General features: G+C 39.1%; 1 pseudogene; it reads right to left on the reverse strand.

Moving 5' to 3' along the window:
- Positions 1-213: 213 nt before the first annotated feature.
- On the reverse strand, positions 214-18,732 carry LOC121980139 (annotated as a pseudogene).
- Positions 18,733-19,386: the final 654 nt, after the last annotated feature.

The following is a 19,386-nucleotide window of genomic DNA, read 5'->3' on the forward strand; positions in this document are numbered from 1 at the left end:
GATACGATATAATACCATATCAAAATTTTTGATATATCGATAATATTAATATGATTCAATATATTTCGATATGTTATCTATGTATACTTAATTAGTTAATTTTTAATATTTTTTTCACCCCTAAACCACTCCAAACAAGTTCAAATATATAAACTTGAATATTCTTCATAGCAAACTAAGTTAAACTTATTTCATTGGTATATGCATCATCTTCTAACACTTGATCTCTTTCGATCCATAAGCAAAATATAAGAAGATTGGATCTATTGCGTCATTCTTGTTGTATGCAAGAACAATACCCCCATCATTTCATGCTCTCCCTCACAAAATTGTCAAAAGCGTAAAAATTAATTAATCAAACTCTTCTCCAAGATTGCATATTGAAAGAAGTTTCAGGTACCGGATTGTCCTTTTAAGAGCATTAATATTACCAGCTAAATGGAGTATACAAGAAATTTAATTCCTACAATTGCAAATCTTTAAGCTTTGAAAGTATAAACTTTGTGGCTCCTTCAATATTTTCTTGAACATTTCTTGCCTTTCCTCATCTAGCTTAGGAATTAATAGCTTGACATACCGCTTAATGAAGGTCAGAAACTGTTTTTATAAGTTATAATTGATATCTAGAAAAGATAGATCATGAAGTTTATGCTTATTTAAGAGGAAAAAGAAAAGTAAAAAACAAACTATTGACGTGAGTGTTGACTGTGCGGACAACCTTAACAGCACTATCATCAAGGCCTTTATCTTCTCCCCCTTCCGCTGAAGGGTTTAAACCAATGCCTACATCGGTGGCTCCTTTGATTGACCAGCCAAATAAATCTAAAATGTTCTAAACTGCATGGTATATGTGAAAATAATATTTGCTCTCTTTTCTTCACGAGAAGATTAATTGTAATGTTGTCTAACCAAACAAAATAAACATAACTATTTGTAGAAGATTATAGTTAGTTCACAAAGGAAAGAGTTAAAACAAACATAGAAATTAAATGAAAAGATTGATCAACTTAATTTAAAATCAAATGATAGAAATGTTGGGTTCTTCGGGCCGCGAAAACTGCTTTTTCGCGTCGCGGAAACCCCGAGTCACCCAAAGCCGTAGATCCGTGCAAAGATTCGTAAACAAAACTTTTCGAAAAACCTTTTCTTGTACGAGTTTGTAAAACTTTAGATCTACACTAGATGAGAGTTATACCTTCGAAGCGAAGCTCTTCGCGTTCCCGCTCGTCCAAGAAGTTGCCGGATCTCTAGACCGTCAAGTGTCGGTCCTCTAGAAGTATCCACACGGACACGTAGGTGGAGAAAACCTCACACAAAGGTGTGCTAGCACCTTGGTGAGATTCGGCCAAGCAAGGAGGAGAGGGAGAGGGAGAGCTTGAGAGGAAGAAGGAGGAAGAATCACCACACTTGAATGAAAATGAATTCACATTCACTCACAAAGTGGCCGGCCACTTTCTTCTTGTGTAACTCCCCATTAAATGCAATTAATGTGAAGTTAATAAGAAAATGGCTTTGTAACTTCCATGAGGTGGCACTCATGATGATGTGGAATATCATTATTGGTCCACCTAATGCCAACTCACCAATGAGGTGGCAAAAGGTCAAGTCAAAATTGACCTTTGGACTTCCTTCTCAAGTCAAGTCAAACTTGACCCAATCTCTACCATGGTTGATCTAATCTAACCATTTGATTCGAGTCAACTTAATATAATGAATCTAATTCATTAAATTAAATTAATTCAATGAGTCAAAATCTAAATTAGACTCATTGAACACATGAATCAACTTGAGTCGAACTCAAGTTAGCCCAATTAGGATTACTCTTAATCCAATTTGATTCATCAAATGAATCAAATCCTCTTGGTTCAACATATGAACCTAATCTCCATCTAATTGTCCTAAGTGTGTGACCCTATAGGTTCTTGTAACGTTGGCAATGCCCTAAACCCATTTAGGAGCATAAGTAATGAGCGGTATCTAGCAACACATCATTACTACCCAAGTTACAAGAATGTCGAGATCCGACATCACCTTGTGACTATCAATTGTGACTACTCACAAAATAATGACAAGTGTCATTCTATCCTAGACATCTAGATTGATCAATGTGAGGCATAGACCGTGTCATCCTCTAATCAATCTAAATCTTGAACTCCAAATAGACTCACTCGATCAAATGAGCTCAACATCTAATGTTGACTCATTTGGGCATGGCCATGCACTTAGTGGTCTCACTCTATCAAGAATACCGATGTCGCTCCCGTCATATGGAAGGGATAGATCCCATCTACATCACTCACATCCCTCTACATAATTCGTTATATACCCAGTAATCGCCTTTATAGTCCACCCAGTTACGGGTGACATTTGACGAAACCAAAGTACATAACTCCTTATGTAGGGATCCATGGTGACTTCAGGTCTAAGGACTAATAGTCATACTAATAGCCACATGAGAAAGTATATGACACTCATATAACGATCCATGATACTTTCTCATGGCGGGTCATTCAGTATACATTCTCTAATGCATACCCATGTGTCAGCTTGATATCTCTATATCCATGACTTGTGAGATCAAGTCATCGAGCTGACCTACATGCCAGTCTTATTGTATTAACATTGTCCATGAATGCTAATACTCGACTAGGAATGATTTAGAGTAGTGTTCCCTATATCATCTCACTATCGATTCAACTAATCGATTGATATAGGTATGAATCTTCTACTCAAGGACGCTATTATACTTAGTCTATTTGACACTAATATAAATAAGTATAATAACCAAACAAATGCCTTTATTAATACAAAAGAATATGATATACATGAGTCCATACAATCATCAAATGATTGGCTCTAGGGCTCTAACTAACAATCTCCCACTAGCACTAGTGCCAATCAGTATAGGCTCTAAGGCCTAAAGACCTAGTGTGACCATCATGCTTCCTCTGTGCCAAAGCCTTGGTCAAGGGATCTGCGATGTTAGCCTCTATAGGTACTCTGCAAATCTTCACATCTCCTCTATCGATAATCTCTCGAATGAGATGGAAGCGTGTAGTATGCTTGGTCCATGGTGTGAGCGAGGTTCCTTCGCTGTGCTATAGCTCCATTGTTGTCACAATAGAGCTCAACTGGGTCGTGATGCTAGGAACCACCCCAAGTTCAGAATGAACTTGCGGATCCAAGCGCCTCCTTCTGCCTCGATGCGCAATATACTCGGCCATTGTAGAATCGCCATCGTATCCGCTTGAACTCTTCCGGTGGCACCACCATTAATGCAAAATACGAACCACGATTGCGATCGGTAATCATCCCGATCGGTCTGAAGTTAGCATCACCGTAACCCTTTACGGTTAGCTCATCATTGCCTCCATATATCAAGAAATATTCTTTAGTCCTTCGTAAGTACTTAAGAATATTCTTGACCGCTATCGATGACTTTCACGGATCCGACGGTATCTGCTCGTCATGCTCAAAGCATACGAGACATCGGTCGAGTACAAGCATGGCGTACATGATCGATCCTATGGCTGAGGCATAAGGGATCTGATCCATGCGGTCTCTCCTATCTAGAAGAGGGACCTTGAGTCTTCGAAAGACTCACGCCATGTGACATCGGCAAATCCCTTCTTGGAGTTCTGCATGGCAAACCGAAGGAGTACCTTGTCAATATATGTACTCTGACTTAGGCCAAGCAATCTCTTAGATCTATCTCTATAGATCTGTATCCCTAGAATGTGGGATGCCTCACCTAAGTCCTTCATTGAGAAGCAACTCCCTAGCCAGGTCTTGACAGACTGAAGCATAGGGATGTCCTTCCCAATGAGTAGTATGTCATCCACATACAATATGAGGAAGATAACTATATCCCCTACAACCTTCTTGTAGACACAAGGTTCATCTTCGTTCTTGATGAAACCAAACTGTTTGATTGCATCATCGAATCGAAGATTCCAGCTCCGAGAAGCTTGCTTTAGTCCATAAATGGACCTATGCAGCTTGCATACTCTACTAGTATGCTGTGGATCTACAAAACCCTCAGGTTGTGTCATGTACACATCCTCGAGTAGGTTTCCATTCAGAAACGCGGTTTTGACATCCATCTGCCATATCTCATAATCATGGTAGGCTGCAATAGCAAGCATGATCCGAATGGACTTAAACATCGCTACTGGAGAAAAGGTTTCATCATAGTCAATACTATGAATCTGCTTGAAACCTTTAGCTACCAAGCGACCCTTATAAATAAGTTCATCCATGTCAGTCTTTCTCTTAAAGACCCACTTACACCCAATGGGTTTTACCCCTTCAGGTGGATCAACCAAAGTCCATACTTGGTTGGTGTACATGGATTCCATTTCGGATCTCATGGCTTCTAGCCATTTCTCGGAATCTGGTCTCATCACAGCTTCCCGATAGGTGGTAGGCTCATCCTCTATGAGCATAACGTCATCATGGTCAGATAAGAGAAATGAGTATCTCTCAGGCTGACGACGTACCCTATCAGACCTGCGAAGAGGTATGTCTACTTGAACCGGTTATTGTTCCTCAACTCCTTGTGGAACAACATCATCCACAACACTTTGTGGTTCCAGTTCAATTTTCATCGAGGCATCAGTGCTATTGTTCGCATCTTGAACTTCTTCAAGATCGAACGCGCTCCCACTAGTCTTTCTAGAAACAAAGTCCCTTTCTAGAAAGACCCTAGTCTTTGCCACAACTACCTTGTGCTGACTGGGAATGTAGAAGTAATATCCCTTAGTTTCCTTGGGATATCCAATGAAAAAGCACTTGTCGGATTTGGGTCCTAATTTGTCTGAGACTTGACGTCTAACGTAAGCCTCACACCCCCAAATCCTCATGAAAGACACCTGGGCATCTCTCCCAGTCCATATCCTATATGGTGTCTTTATCACGGCCTTTGATGGAACTCGGTTGAGTATGAAAGCTGTCGTGTCTAGAGCATATCCCCATAGATATGTCGGAAGATCTGTGTGACTCATCATAGATCGTACCATATCTAATAAGGTACGATTCCTCCTTTCGGATACACCATTCCACTGTGGTGTTCCAGGAGGAGTGAGTTGAGATAAAATCCCACACTCAGCTAAGTAATCACGAAACTCATGGCTTAAGTATTCACCACCTCGATCTGATCGAAGTACCTTAATACTCTTGCCAAGCTGGTTCTGTACTTCATTCTTGAATTCTTTGAACTTTTTAAAGGATTCAGACTTATGTGTCATCAAGTACACATAACCGTATCTACTGAAATCATCAGTAAATGTGATGAAGTACCTATAACCGCCTCTAGCAGCAACATTGAAAGGGCCCCATACATCACTATGTATGAGTCCTAACAAATCAGTTGCTCTCCCGCTATGCCCACTAAAGGGCGTCTTGGTCATCTTGCCTCGTAGGCATGACTCGCATATCTCATATGATTCAAAATCAAATGAGTCCAGCAAACCATCCTTATGGAGCTGGGATAAGCGCTTGTCATTTATATGACCTAAGCGACAGTGCCAGAGGTAGGTTTGGTTCATATCATTTGACTTGAACCTCTTGGTACTAATGTTATAGATAGGGCTCTCAAGGTCTAGAATATAGAGTCCGTTTATTAGAGGTGCGCTACAATAGAACATATCTTTTAAATATACAGAACAACATTTGTCTTTTATTATAAAAGAGTATCCTTTCTTGTCTAAACAAGAAACTGAAACTATGTTCTTAGTAAGAGCAGGCACATAACAACAATCATCTAAATCTAGTACAAGCCCAGAGGGCAGAGATAGCTGATAAGTTCCTACAGCAACAGCAGCAACCCGTGCTCCATTGCCTACTCGTAGGTCCACCTCACCCTTTGCCAATGCTCTGCTATTTCTCAGCGCCTGCACATCAGTACAAATGTGAGAAGCACATCCAGTATCTAATACCCATGATGTAGAAATAGATAGATTGACTTCTATAACATATATACCTGAAGTGGAAGTCTCACTTCGCTTCTTCTTAAGATCTTCCAAGTATACCTTGCAGTTCCTCTTCCAGTGCCCGGTCTGACCGTAGTGGAAGCAGGTAGCATCCTTGGCGACCCCTCCTTTAGGCTTCAGTGCCTTGCCTTTGCCCTTAGCTTGGGACTTTCCTTTGCCTTTGGGCTTGCCTTTGCCCTTATGCTTCTGGACCATCAGAATGGGCTTAACCTTCTTAAGGTTAATCTCAGCAGTTCGTAACATACTAAGGAGCTCGGGCAGTGGCTTGTCAATCTCGTTCATGTTATAGTTCAGAACGAATTGACTATAGCTATCCGGTAAGGATTGCAAGATTAAGTGAGTGGCCAGCTCTTGGCCAAGTGGGAACCCCAGTCTTTGTAGGTTCTCTATGTACCCAATCATCTTGAGTACATAAGAACCTACAGGAGCCTCGTCTGACATCTTGCACTGAAACAGTGCATTCGAGATCTCAAATCTCTCATGCATCGCTTGTCCCTGATATAGTTGGCGAAGATGCTCAACCATATCAAAAGCGCCCATCAACTCATGTTGCTTCTGAAGCTCTGAGTTCATGGTCGCGAGCATTAGACAGGACACATCTAATGCGTCGTCTTGATGCTTCTTGTAAGCATCTTTGTCGGCTCGCGGGGCATTGGCAGGAGGAGCCTCCGGAATGGGCTGCTCCAGAACGTACAGCTTACGCTCCTGGGTGAGAACTATTCTCAAGTTCCTGTACCAGTCCAGGAAATTCGCTCCGTTGAGCTTGTCCTTCTCAAGGACAGATCGCAGGGAGAAGGAATTCGTGTTTGACGTCATGGTTATTTACAACAGAAAATTTGCAGAAATAAATATCATATTCTTTTAAAAATCATTTAATTAGGCCTTTAATTAAATGATGCTCCCACTGAATTATATAATTCTTGTGGGACAAGATCTACATCATACTAACCCTTGAGTTAGCTTTGGCTAATACGCCCAAGGCTTAGTATGATCGGTAGGTAACGATTACCAATTACATCTCTATGCAACTCTTGTTTATAAAATCAATATCCGCATTTATATTAAAACTCGAGTTAGCTTTGGCTAATACGCCCGAGAATTAATATAGATGTGATTTTGACCTATCTTTTCCAACCGTTGGAAGAATGCCTATAGTTGACTCGATCCAACCGAGTAACTAGGAATACTCAATCTAATTGAGTTTGTATTCACCCATGCGTTGATAGGCGGGACCAAGATTGTCCCTCCGTACCCTACCAAGATAATATGTATTGCTCTGCTTTGGCAGATTCAACAATACATGTGATCGAGGTAGTGATAGGTATCACGGCACGGTTAGGCATTTTAGAGTTGGTTCGATCTAGATCTAATCTAATCGAGAAGGATACATCTTGTGCACGACTTAGATCTAATCTAATCGCAAGGGTGCATCATGTGCACGACTTAGATATAATCTAATCGTTAAGGCACTAATTAATTAATTAATTATTAAACATGCATCAAATACATAACAATTAATTAATTAATCTATTTGTGATTTAGTCATGGCCCTAGTACGATCTTCTCAAGCCAATGAGAAGATCGATTGGTCAACCTAGGGTCAACAGCTTTTCCAAGCTCCTCCCTTTGACCACCTTGTGTTGCTCGTGCCCGCCTCGGAACTTCGTCTCGTGTGGACCCTCCACGGCTCCAATTTGTACATTACAATTTGAAACTCGAGTTACATTCGAGTCTAAATCTAATTTACAACAAAAATATAAGAGAAGGCACGACGCGCAGGTCGCGAATAAATAAAAACATACAACACGCGCAAACACATAACGGCACGCAGGCCGTATTATGAATTACAACACAACCAATCATATTGGGTTTTTGGGCCATGACTATCACAAAATTTATATATAATTCAAAATTATATATTTTCATAATTTTCTATAATTTTAAAATTAATTTTTACAATTTTTACGAGTAAAATTTCCCGGCGGTCCCGTTTAGCGGTTTCGGGCGCAATCGCCTTGCGGGGCCCAAGGGCAGCGCCCCTACCCGCGATCTAACCATCGCGAGGGTTCCTTTGTGATCCAACAGCGCCTAAACCCGCTGTCCCAAAACGATTTGGGCCGAGACATTGTCGTTTCGGAAAAATCTTCCCGGCGGGTTCGTTTTTAGCGATTTCGGGTGCAATCGCGGAGCAAATCCCCTTGCGGGGTTAGGGGCAGTACCCCTACCCACGATCTAACCATCGTGAGTTGCTCTTTTGCGATCTAATGGCACCCGACCCCGCTGTCCCAAACTAATTTGAGGCAAAACGAAGCCGTTTAAAAGAAAACTTTCCGGTAGCCGAAGCCTACAAGTGCCGAGACACTTGTGCTTCGCTTCTACGGAAAAATTACTCATAAAAACTCTAAAAACTCAATTTTTACAGAAAATCACAGAAGATATATTTTTCATAAAAATACAAACGAACTCGTGTTAGGACCAAAAGTAGCTAGAGGGGGGGGTGAATAGCTCGTCGCGTGCTCGTTGCTCGGTGTTGCTTGTTTCTTCAAGAATGCGCAGCGGAAAATACAGAAACAAACACAAACACGCTAACACTAGGATTTTACTTGGTATCCACCTCACAAGAGGTGACTAATCCAAGGATCCACACCAACGCACACACCCTCCACTATGAATAACACTCCTTTATGGTAACTACCAAAGGCGGAGAAGCCCTACAACACTCTCAATACAAGAAGAAGAAAGGGAAATACAAGTTAAGCAAAAGCTTACAAGATGTGCCGTAAAAACCCTAACCCTAACTTCTTCCTCTTGCAATAGATCCGCCTCTTGACTTGGAAAGCCTCCAAGAACCTTCAAGAACTGGCGATCACGTGCTTGTAGAGAGCTGTGGAGGAGCTGGAATGAATCTGAGAAGAGCTCGTAAAGAGATATATCGAAGACCACGCTCGCCTGCGGCTTTAAACCCGACGCAACGGTCGGATCCCGATCGATTCGAATGTTCCCAATCGATCGGGGAGGCTTTGGATCGATCCACGGATCGATCCAGAGCGCCTCTGTGCTCTGGAAACGCGCCTGGATCGATCCAGCGCTTATCGCGCGAAGCAGCCGCGTCCCAATCGATCCACTGATCGATTGGGACATCTGGATCGATCCACGGATCGATCCAGAAGCTTTCTGTTCGCTGGGACAGGTCTGGATCGATCCACTGATCGATCCAGATCCTGGATCGATCCACGGATCGATCCAGAACTTGGTTTTTGTCCAAAACCAAGTCCCAAACATCCCTAACCAACATTCGGTCAACCTTGACCTGTTGGTATGTCATGCCTAGCATCTAGTCACTCCCTTGACCTGCTAGGACTCCCTTACCAAGTGTCCGGTCAATCCCTTTGACCCACTTGGACTTTTCTCTGTGCCAAGTATCCGGTCAATCCCTTTGACCTACTTGGACTTTTCTTTCATGCCAAGTATCCAGTCAATCCTTTGACCTACTTGGACTTCCCAGCACCAGATGTCCGATCATCCTTGATCCATCTGGATTTTCCCTTGCCTGGCTTCACTCACCAGGGCTTTCACCTAGCTTCACTCACTAGGACTTTCACCTGGCTTCACTCACCAGGATTTTCACCTGGCTTCACTCACCAGGATTTCCATCTGCCTAGCTTCACTCACCAGGACTTCCATTTTGCCTAACATCCCAGTTAGGACTTCCCAGTCAAGTATCCAGTCAACCTTGACCTACTTGACTCTTCTTCAATCAATATCTTATTGTCAAACATCTAAACCTAAACCAAGACTCAGCTTGGTTACCCAGGTCAACCTTGACCTGAGGGATATTGCACCAACAACTCGTACAAGTCTTTGCACGTGGCTCTGATACCACTGTTGGGTTCTTCGGGCCGCGAAAACCGCTTTTTCGTGTCGCGGAAACCCCGAGTCACCCAAAGCCGTAGATCCGTGCAAAGATTCGTAAACAAAACTTTTCGAAAAACCTTTTCTTGTACGAGTTTGTAAAACTTTAGATCTACACTAGATGAGAGTTATACCTTCGAAGCGAAGCCCTTCGCGTTCCCGCTCGTCCAAGAAGTTGCCGGATCTCTAGACCGTCAAGTGTCGGTCCTCTAGAAGTATCCACACGGACACGTAGGTGGAGAAAACCTCACACAAAGGTGTGCTAGCACCTTGGTGAGATTCGGCCAAGCAAGGAGGAGAGGGAGAGGGAGAGCTTGAGAGGAAGAAGGAGGAAGAATCACCACACTTGAATGAAAATGAATTCACATTCACTCACAAAGTGGCCGGCCACTTTCTTCTTGTGTAACTCCCCATTAAATGCAATTAATGTGAAGTTAATAAGAAAATGGCTTTGTAACTTCCATGAGGTGGCACCCATGATGATGTGGAATATCATTATTGGTCCACCTAATGCCAACTCACCAATGAGGTGGCAAAAGGTCAAGTCAAAATTGACCTTTGGACTTCCTTCTCAAGTCAAGTCAAACTTGACCCAATCTCTACCATGGTTGATCTAATCTAACCATTTGATTCGAGTCAACTTAATATAATGAATCTAATTCATTAAATTAAATTAATTCAATGAGTCAAAATCTAAATTAGACTCATTGAACACATGAATCAACTTGAGTCGAACTCAAGTTAGCCCAATTAGGATTACTCTTAATCCAATTTGATTCATCAAATGAATCAAATCCTCTTGGTTCATCATATGAACCTAATCTCCATCTAATTGTCCTAAGTGTGTGACCCTATAGATTCTTATAACGTTGGCAATGCCCTAAACCCATTTAGGAGCATAAGTAATGAGCGGTATCTAGCAACACATCATTACTACCCAAGTTACAAGAATGTCGAGATCCGACATCACCTTGTGACTACCAATTGTGACTACTCACAAAATAATGACAAGTGTCCTTCTATCCTAGACATCTAGATTGATCAATATGAGGCATAGACCGTGTCATCCTCTAATCAATCTAAATCTTGAACTCCAAGTAGACTCACTCGATCAAATGAGCTCAACATCTAATGTTGACTCATTTGGGCATGGCCATGCACTTAGTGGTCTCACTCTATCAAGAATACCGATGTCGCTCCCGTCATATGGAAGGGATAGATCCCATCTACATCACTCACATCCCTCTACATAATTCGTTATATACCCAGTAATCGCCTTTATAGTCCACCCAGTTACGGGTGACGTTTGACGAAACCAAAGTACATAACTCCTTATGTAGGGATCCATGGTGACTTCAGGTCTAAGGACTAATAGTCATACTAATAGCCACATGAGAAAGTATATGACACTCATATAACGATCCATGATACTTTCTCATGGCGGGTCATTCAGTATACATTCTCTAATGCATACCCATGTGTCAGCTTGATATCTCTATATCCATGACTTGTGAGATCAAGTCATCGAGCTGACCTACATGCCAGTCTTATTGTATTAACATTGTCCCTGAATGCTAATACTCGACTAGGAATGATATAGAGTAGTGTTCCCTATATCATCTCACTATCGATTCAACTAATCGATTGATATAGGTATGAACCTTCTACTCAAGGACGCTATTATACTTAGTCTATTTGGCACTAATATAAATAAGTATAATAACCAAACAAATGCCTTTATTAATATAAAAGAATATGATATACATGAGTCCATACAATCATCAAATAATTGGCTCTAGGGCTCTAACTAACAAGAAAAGCTTAAATCAAATCAGAATGAAATAAATTACCTTCCCTTAAAGCTTCCAGAGCATCCCATTTTCAATTTCCGTGTATGGAAATAAGTCAGACAAGAGCTCATCACCTAGAAAATAAGGCAATTACATTTGATTATACAAATATCAAACATATACGAAAGAATACATGCATTGTTTGACACCAACAGCATTCCTCAATGATCCTCTTTAAAATGATGAAGGTGACTGATTGGAACGTAACTCTCATGTTAACCAAACGAAGACTCTTTACTTTCTTGCATGTCAAAATTAAAGAAGCATTAGCAACCAGCTCAGAGAAGAGATCTCTGACGTAGGTACTTCGACATTCAAGTCAATGATTGGTTCAAGGAGATGAATAGTAGAAAGAACAGTAGCAATGGGTATAAAAAATTATGTAGCATTGTATGTCTATGTCTGTAGATGGAAATTTCTTTTTATAGTGTTGATGTTGTATCTATGCACGAATCTCAAAACATTTTCAAAAAAAGGTAGACCATAAAAAGATTATCACACCTTTCCTGAAATGAACCCGTAATCTCTGCGAGTGACAAGGTGGAAATTTCGAATGTGTAGCTTAGATACAAAATATTCTCTATCTTCCATGGCATAAAATGTCAAAAAGGAATATGAGATTGTTGGACTATGAGACCCACAATAGGCTCCCTTGACCAGCCGACCGAGTCCCTAATGTAGTTCGACCAACCACCACTCGCAGGAGTCTCCAGGTCAGCTTTATTCAATGCAGCCAACGACTTGGCCTTCGCTCGACTTCTTCACTTGGATTAAATGTACAGTATGTCCGATTGAGCAATATGTCTAATCAGCTGAGTACTCGGTCGAGCTAATTAATACTTGGTTCCAAGCTTTGTCCGCTCATAAGGAGATCGGAGCTCACAACCCGTCAGGCCGATCCGATTGGACAACCTCTCGGTCTAAATTATGTCCGATCGACGGAAACACTCGGTCGGGCTAGCTAAGACTTGACTTCAAGGTTCCTCATGTTGGTCGCTACTCGGAATATCGTACCGGTTCCCTTGTACAATTTTTTTTTTGTACAAGTTCTGAACCTTTCCTAACAACCTATTGTGTTCTTAGAAATTAAATTTAGAATCGTAAACAAAACTTAACATTATTGATTCCAAATTCAATTTATCTGTTCTTAGAGGTTTAGACTTGGATCGCGAACGATGCTTAACATTATTGATCCAAATCCACCGATGTTACAAATTTGATTAAATATTTATTTCAGAGATCGGCTTCCAGGTTAAACATGACGAGACACCAGGCCTTCTTGGTTATGGGAGCATCCACCACTTCCTAGACAAAGCCTTTCAATGAAATTCAATATTTAATCTCCTTATAGTAACCCTAGGTTTAACCAATAAGAACAATCGAATCACAATATCGAAAAACAAAAGAAACACAAATTCGAATCATAAATCTGAAACCTAGAATCATAAGTCTCTTGTGTTTGGTATTTCAAGATCTAAACAAAAGGATGAACTAGTTATGATGCGGAAACTAATAACTAGTTATACCTTTTGTAGCTTATAGACCTCACGATCTTCTGTCGTATTCCTCTTCTTATCTCGGGGATCATGTGGGCGACGATCTACCGAGACGAGAATCCACCCAAGCTTCCTTCTTCTCCAAGCAAGTTTCGGCCACCAACAATCTTCAAGAGATGAAGAACTTTCGGCCACCAACCAAGCTCCAAGGGATGCTAAGAAACAAAGCCTCCTATCTCTCCTTCTTCCTCTAACAAGATCCGGCCACCACCAAGCTCCTTGAGATGAAGATGTCGCCAGCCACACAAGGAAGAAGAATGGGAGAAAAGGAGGAAGAGAGGGTCGGCCACCACCAAGGAAGAGAAGAGAGGAATACTAGATGATATGTTGTGAGGTGAGGCACCTCTACCCTCTCTTTTAAATTCCTTGATCTTGGCAAATAAGAAAAGTTTTATAAATAAAACTTCCTTATATTCCTTGCCAATGTTAAGAAGGAAAAATTAATTAAAAATTTCCTTATATACTCTTAATGGCCAGCTACCACCATCTCCTCCAAAAAAGGAAAGTTTTAAATACAAAATTAAAACTTCCTAATTTATTTTCGGAAATTTTTAAAATAAAATTTCTCTTTTAAAATTTCCTTCATGGTTGGTTATAAAAGGAAAGTTTTATAAATTAAAATCTCTCTTTTAAAATATGTGGATGATTACAAAAAGAAAAGTTTTATCAAAAAATAAAATCTTCCTTTAAATTACAAATAAGGAAAGATATCAAACATTTTCCTTAATCCTTTATAGAAAGCTATAAAATGAAAGATTTAATTTTAAAACTCTCTTTTAAAACCATGTCTTCCACATTAGGAAAGATTTAAATTTAAACTCCCCTTTTATTTTATTTTGGCCGACCACCTAAGCTTGGGTTCAAGCTAGGGTCGGCCACAACTTGACCCATCATATCTTGGTTTGGCCGGCCCTAGATTGGACTCCAAGCTAGGCTTGGCCGACCACCTTAAGGTGGGTAAGAAGTTGGGTATAAGACTTTATAAATAAGAGGCTACGACAGTAACCGAGGGGATGAATTGGTTTTGGTCTCCCGATGAACTTGAGCTTCCCGTGTTCGCCCCGAACACCCAACTCGAGTTCATCAATAATAACTCATACGACTAAAGAGTTATTATTGAACTACTGCACCAATCCCATATTATTATATGGGCTCCTTCTTATCATGAGTGTGTTAATCTCCCCGTGTTTAAAATATTAAATGTCCACTAATTAAATAAGCTATTGACAACTCACTTAATTAATATCTAGCTCCAAGAATAATACCACTTAACCTTATCGTCATGTCGGACTAAGTCCACCTGCAGGGTTTACATGACAATCCTTATGAGCTCCTCTTGGGGACATCATCAACCTAGATTCCTAGGACACAGTTTCATTCTATAATCAACAACACACCATATAAATAATATCATTCCCAACTTATCGGGTCTATTGATTTATTGAACTAAATCGCATCCTTTGATAAATTAAAGAAATAAATATTAAGTATACGTGCTTGTTATTATATCATGATTAAGAGCACATACTTCCATAATAACAGAGGTCTTGTTCTTTTAAAAAGTCAGTATAAAAGAAATTAGCTCAAATGGTTCTGCTCAATACACTCAAAGTGTACTAGTGTAATTTTATAATCAAGATAAACTAATATCAAATTACACTACGACTATTCCAATGGTTTATTCCTATCCATCTTAGTCGTGAGCTATTATTTATAATTTATAAGGAACTGATAACATGATCTTCTGTGTGTGATACCACACACCATATTATCTACAATAGAAATTAATTAAATAACTTCACTTTGCATATAAATATAAACATTTGACCAATGTGATTCTTTATTTCAAAATAAATATTTACAAAAATCTAGGCTTTTAGTATACACTCTAACACCTCAATGCTTAGTAGATCGGAGCTCGAGGCCTGACCGGTCAGAGGGTCCAATTAGGCAAGCTCTCAGTCTAAATGATTGTAAACCTTGACTCATATGGTTGACCGTTTGTTGATTACTTTAATCGTCACGTCAATCGATCTTCTAGACTTTGACCTATCTCATGAGACCCACTTTAACCACCGTATTAATAACATATCTTTAAACAATTAATCAGGATATCTAAAGACAACAAAGAGAAATAGGGCAAATTGATATGAAATTGGATGACATTAAAAATTACAAAAAAAAATGAGAAAGAGGAACAGAACAGCAATTTAAGGAACTAAAATAAGATGTGTGCAAGAGGATGAATAATAAATGCACTTGCATCTCTTAATTATTCACATTAAAACAAAGAGGCTTGACTACCCAAAAATAAAAAATTTCATCAGAGACAAGTTAATTTCTCAGTGACATCAGCACATGGATGAAAAAATAATTGAATATTACAAGGGGAACTATCAATAGGCTATGCAATGGAGAAAATATTTGAATTGTTTGTGATCTTAGAGTGAAGACAACATGTTTACTCATGAATTCGTTCGATCACTGTCGCACGAGAATAGAGAGGGAAAAGAAACATCATATCTTCCCTCAAATTGCAACAAATTAATGACTAAACACTTGGCCAGGAAACATTCAAAGTGCAACACAGTCTGCAAACCTGATTTTGCAAACATTCGAAGGAGTTTTGATAATGAACTTCTAAATGTTTTGGACTAGTAATCTTCTGATTATAAATTAAGTAAAAATATCTTTCTTTTTTTTTATTTCTTTTTAAACAAGTATGTCTTAATTTAGTTTGAAAAGTCGAGAAAGGTTTGATTTTTATTTTTAGGGCAATTCCCCCGTTCTTACCGGCCGCACAGATTCTATAAATGGTATCAGAACCAAGATGCTTCAAAAGGATTAATCACCATCCAAAGCACAAGAAATGGTTGGATCCAGCATTGATCTACCCATTGAAATTTGAGGGAAATTTCGTAATATAGAAAAAGAGGTATTCTTCAAAACTGACTTTGAGATTCTGTTAATTATAAAGTATAGTTTTGTAGCACCTAAGGATCAACACGAAACTAATAAAAAAGAATACATGTGGACGAAGAAGAAATAAGCCGATTTCGTGGCTAATGGTAAAACAGAATTTCATTGCTTAATTTTATTTACAAAATTAATTTATTATAATTATTTTCCATATTTTTTTTTTCTTAAAATTTTCTCAATATTGCAACAATAAACAACTTTGTCATATAAAAATTTTTGAGATTTTTCATCAAATAAATAATTTCCTTTTAATTCTTGATTGAAAAATCATAATTTAAAATTTAAATTTAATAAAATTTCTATGAATTATTCATCGAAAAACTAATTTTTAAATGGAAAAATTCACAAAATTTTATTTTCAAAAATGTAAATATTTGTGTTGTTATTTATTCTGCCTTTGATACTTTAAAAAAATATGAAAGAATTTTTTTAAATCAGAATCTATTTTTTCTATTTATTTTATAAAAAATATGTTTCTATACAAAATAATTTATTTATGTTAAAATAATTAGATATTTTTCTGAAATTTTTCTATTATGATCCATATCATTCTGTTTAATGTTGTGGAAATTTTTTTGAATTTTTCGAAGCATTAAATTATTTTTAAAATTAATTTATATAAATATGATTATTAATCTTAGAAATTCATTTTTTCGAAAAAATATATATTTTTAAAAAACTTTTCACATCGGTATCTACTTCCTTAACTCCTTGGAAACTCACAAATTTATATTTCTATATTTTTTTTTGTATTTTTTTAACTTTATTTTAATATGATCAAAAGGGGAGAATGAGAGATGAGAGCTTAAATCTAAGAAAAATTATATTTATAATTTTGTAGTTTGTAAAATTCTAGTTTTTATTGTCAATATATTTTATACGTGTTTCCCTAACTCTAACTCGGGTTAATATACATCAAAAAGAGGAAAATTGTAAGTACCCCAAAGTAACTTTGATATATAGATACAAGCATTTGGACGTGGATAAAACTTTATCCACGTTGACACCGAACACCCGAGCATGTCCGGACTCCGGACGCTCGGATGCGGTTGACGTGTTCTCGCTTAGCAGCACATTGAGGAGGTGCCTCTAAGTGTCTGGGGTCCGGGCGCCTGGACTATTCGGACACCTGGACTTGGTCCAGGCGCCCGGATAGTCAACGCCAAGTTGACTGCCCGAATTCTTCTCTATTCCTGTCCCGTTCACTTGGGTGATTTCGGCCATCCGAAATTGGGTTCATTCGAACTTATCTTCCGGCATTCTCCTCGAACAATCTTCTACTCCAGTTTCTCATCCCTCGGAAATGTCGCACGTTTTCTTCTCGTTCACCAGTGTTCTCTTCTGCAGCATGTCGTCCCTCAGATGTACCGAGCCCGTCTACTCTCTCTCTCGTGTCATCCTTCTCATTAGCTGCGTCTTTCGCTCGTCTTCTTGTACTCCTAAATTCCTGCACACTTAGACACAAGACATCAAATACACACATGACCTAACTTAACTCGGAGCAAACAGTCAGATTTAACCAACAGGTAAATAGAACTATCCCTAAACCTTAAATAGAGCCCAGTCTTAATAATTTAATAATTCAAAACATCACTTGTAAATAAATTCTTTTCGGTTCTATTCTTAAACTACTGTTAGAGGTTTCTTCAGAAAAAAAAAAACAAAAAAAGTTGATAGTAAATTTTTAACGCCTTATATTAGTAATCTCCGGATTATAAATCAAAGTAAAAATATTTATCTCTTATTTTTTTTCTTTTTAATTAATTTTCTTGTAAAGACGAAAAAGATTTAATTTTTATTTCTAGACAATTCATCTGTTTTTATCGGCCGCACAGGTCCGATCCTGACGGTAAGAGACGCTGACATTAAAAATTGATCCTAAGTTGGAGAATAACATCATCTAATGAATGTACTGTGTCAGTCCGTGGGGTTTACCGTCGTGATCAGGTGGCAAATAGTGGAGCGTGTAGTTACAACACTATCAAGGAAGGCGTTTTTACCTACATCATAATGTATTTCAGTTCCACATTAAAATAAATTTCATTTTGAGTGGAGATATTTGTGAAAACATAATATTCACGAATATATTAAAATTCAGAGTGGATGTCAAACAAGTCGATGACCATTAAAGTTTGTGACCAAACAACAAAAATATAACAGATAGGAGCGGAATATTCATAGATTATCTATCTTCATTTTGATATTCATTAAATTAAAGAAATAACTTAAGCATATTCAGTCAACCATGCACAGAGTGTAGAACACTATAACTCATGGAACCGGCCAGTTGGGGTCGAGCATCATCGCGAATAAAGTGTCAAAATGGTCCAGATCAATGGCATACATGACGACATTAGCCATCTCATACTCCCACTCACACTCACACTCGTAATCAATGGCGTAGTCAAAATTGTCAAACAAAATGGACGAATTCACACCCCCCATGTAGAAGTCAATATCGAAACAATGATATATCAAAATTCCTCTTTCAACTTTTTATTTATCATGGGCGTAAGTCGTCGAACACTTTCAAGCCACTTAGTGGATCATGGATCTACGAAATCCTCTCCTATTCATCATTGACGGCGGTGCCTAGGTCCAAAAAATTCCAAAAGAGCCTCATCAACCACTTCTTCGACGGAACCAAAGGTGACAGCCAGGATATATGGCCACTTTCTCAATTTTGAGTTTTTTTTTTTTTTTAAGGCTTATTCATTTGCTTCTCGTGGCGAAAATAGAGGGGAAGGAGGAGAGGGAGAAGGAGGGCATGGAGGCGATCGTGTCCAAGGAGCGAAGCGTCTTCCGGTGTGAGGTGTTGGTGGCGGCCATTCACAAGTTTAGCCCTAAGAATAAACTCCGCGAGGGCGGACTCAAGCCCGTCTTCAAGGTGAGTTCAGGAGAATTAGGGTTCGGGAGATTTTTTGTCGCCCCCTCGTCCCAGCTGCATTTCCTCGAATGGGGACGTTGATTGATGATTCGGTAGGATGTAAAAGAATTGTTTAGTGAGACTGACGATCGTGGAGTAAGGGTGGAGCCAGTTTATGGTTACTTGGGCTTTAGCTTGAAGGCCCAATAGGGTGAGAAAGATATTTACGTGAA

This window comes from Zingiber officinale, chromosome 5A (assembly GCF_018446385.1).
Source record: "Zingiber officinale cultivar Zhangliang chromosome 5A, Zo_v1.1, whole genome shotgun sequence".
Taxonomy (NCBI): domain Eukaryota; kingdom Viridiplantae; phylum Streptophyta; class Magnoliopsida; order Zingiberales; family Zingiberaceae; genus Zingiber; species Zingiber officinale.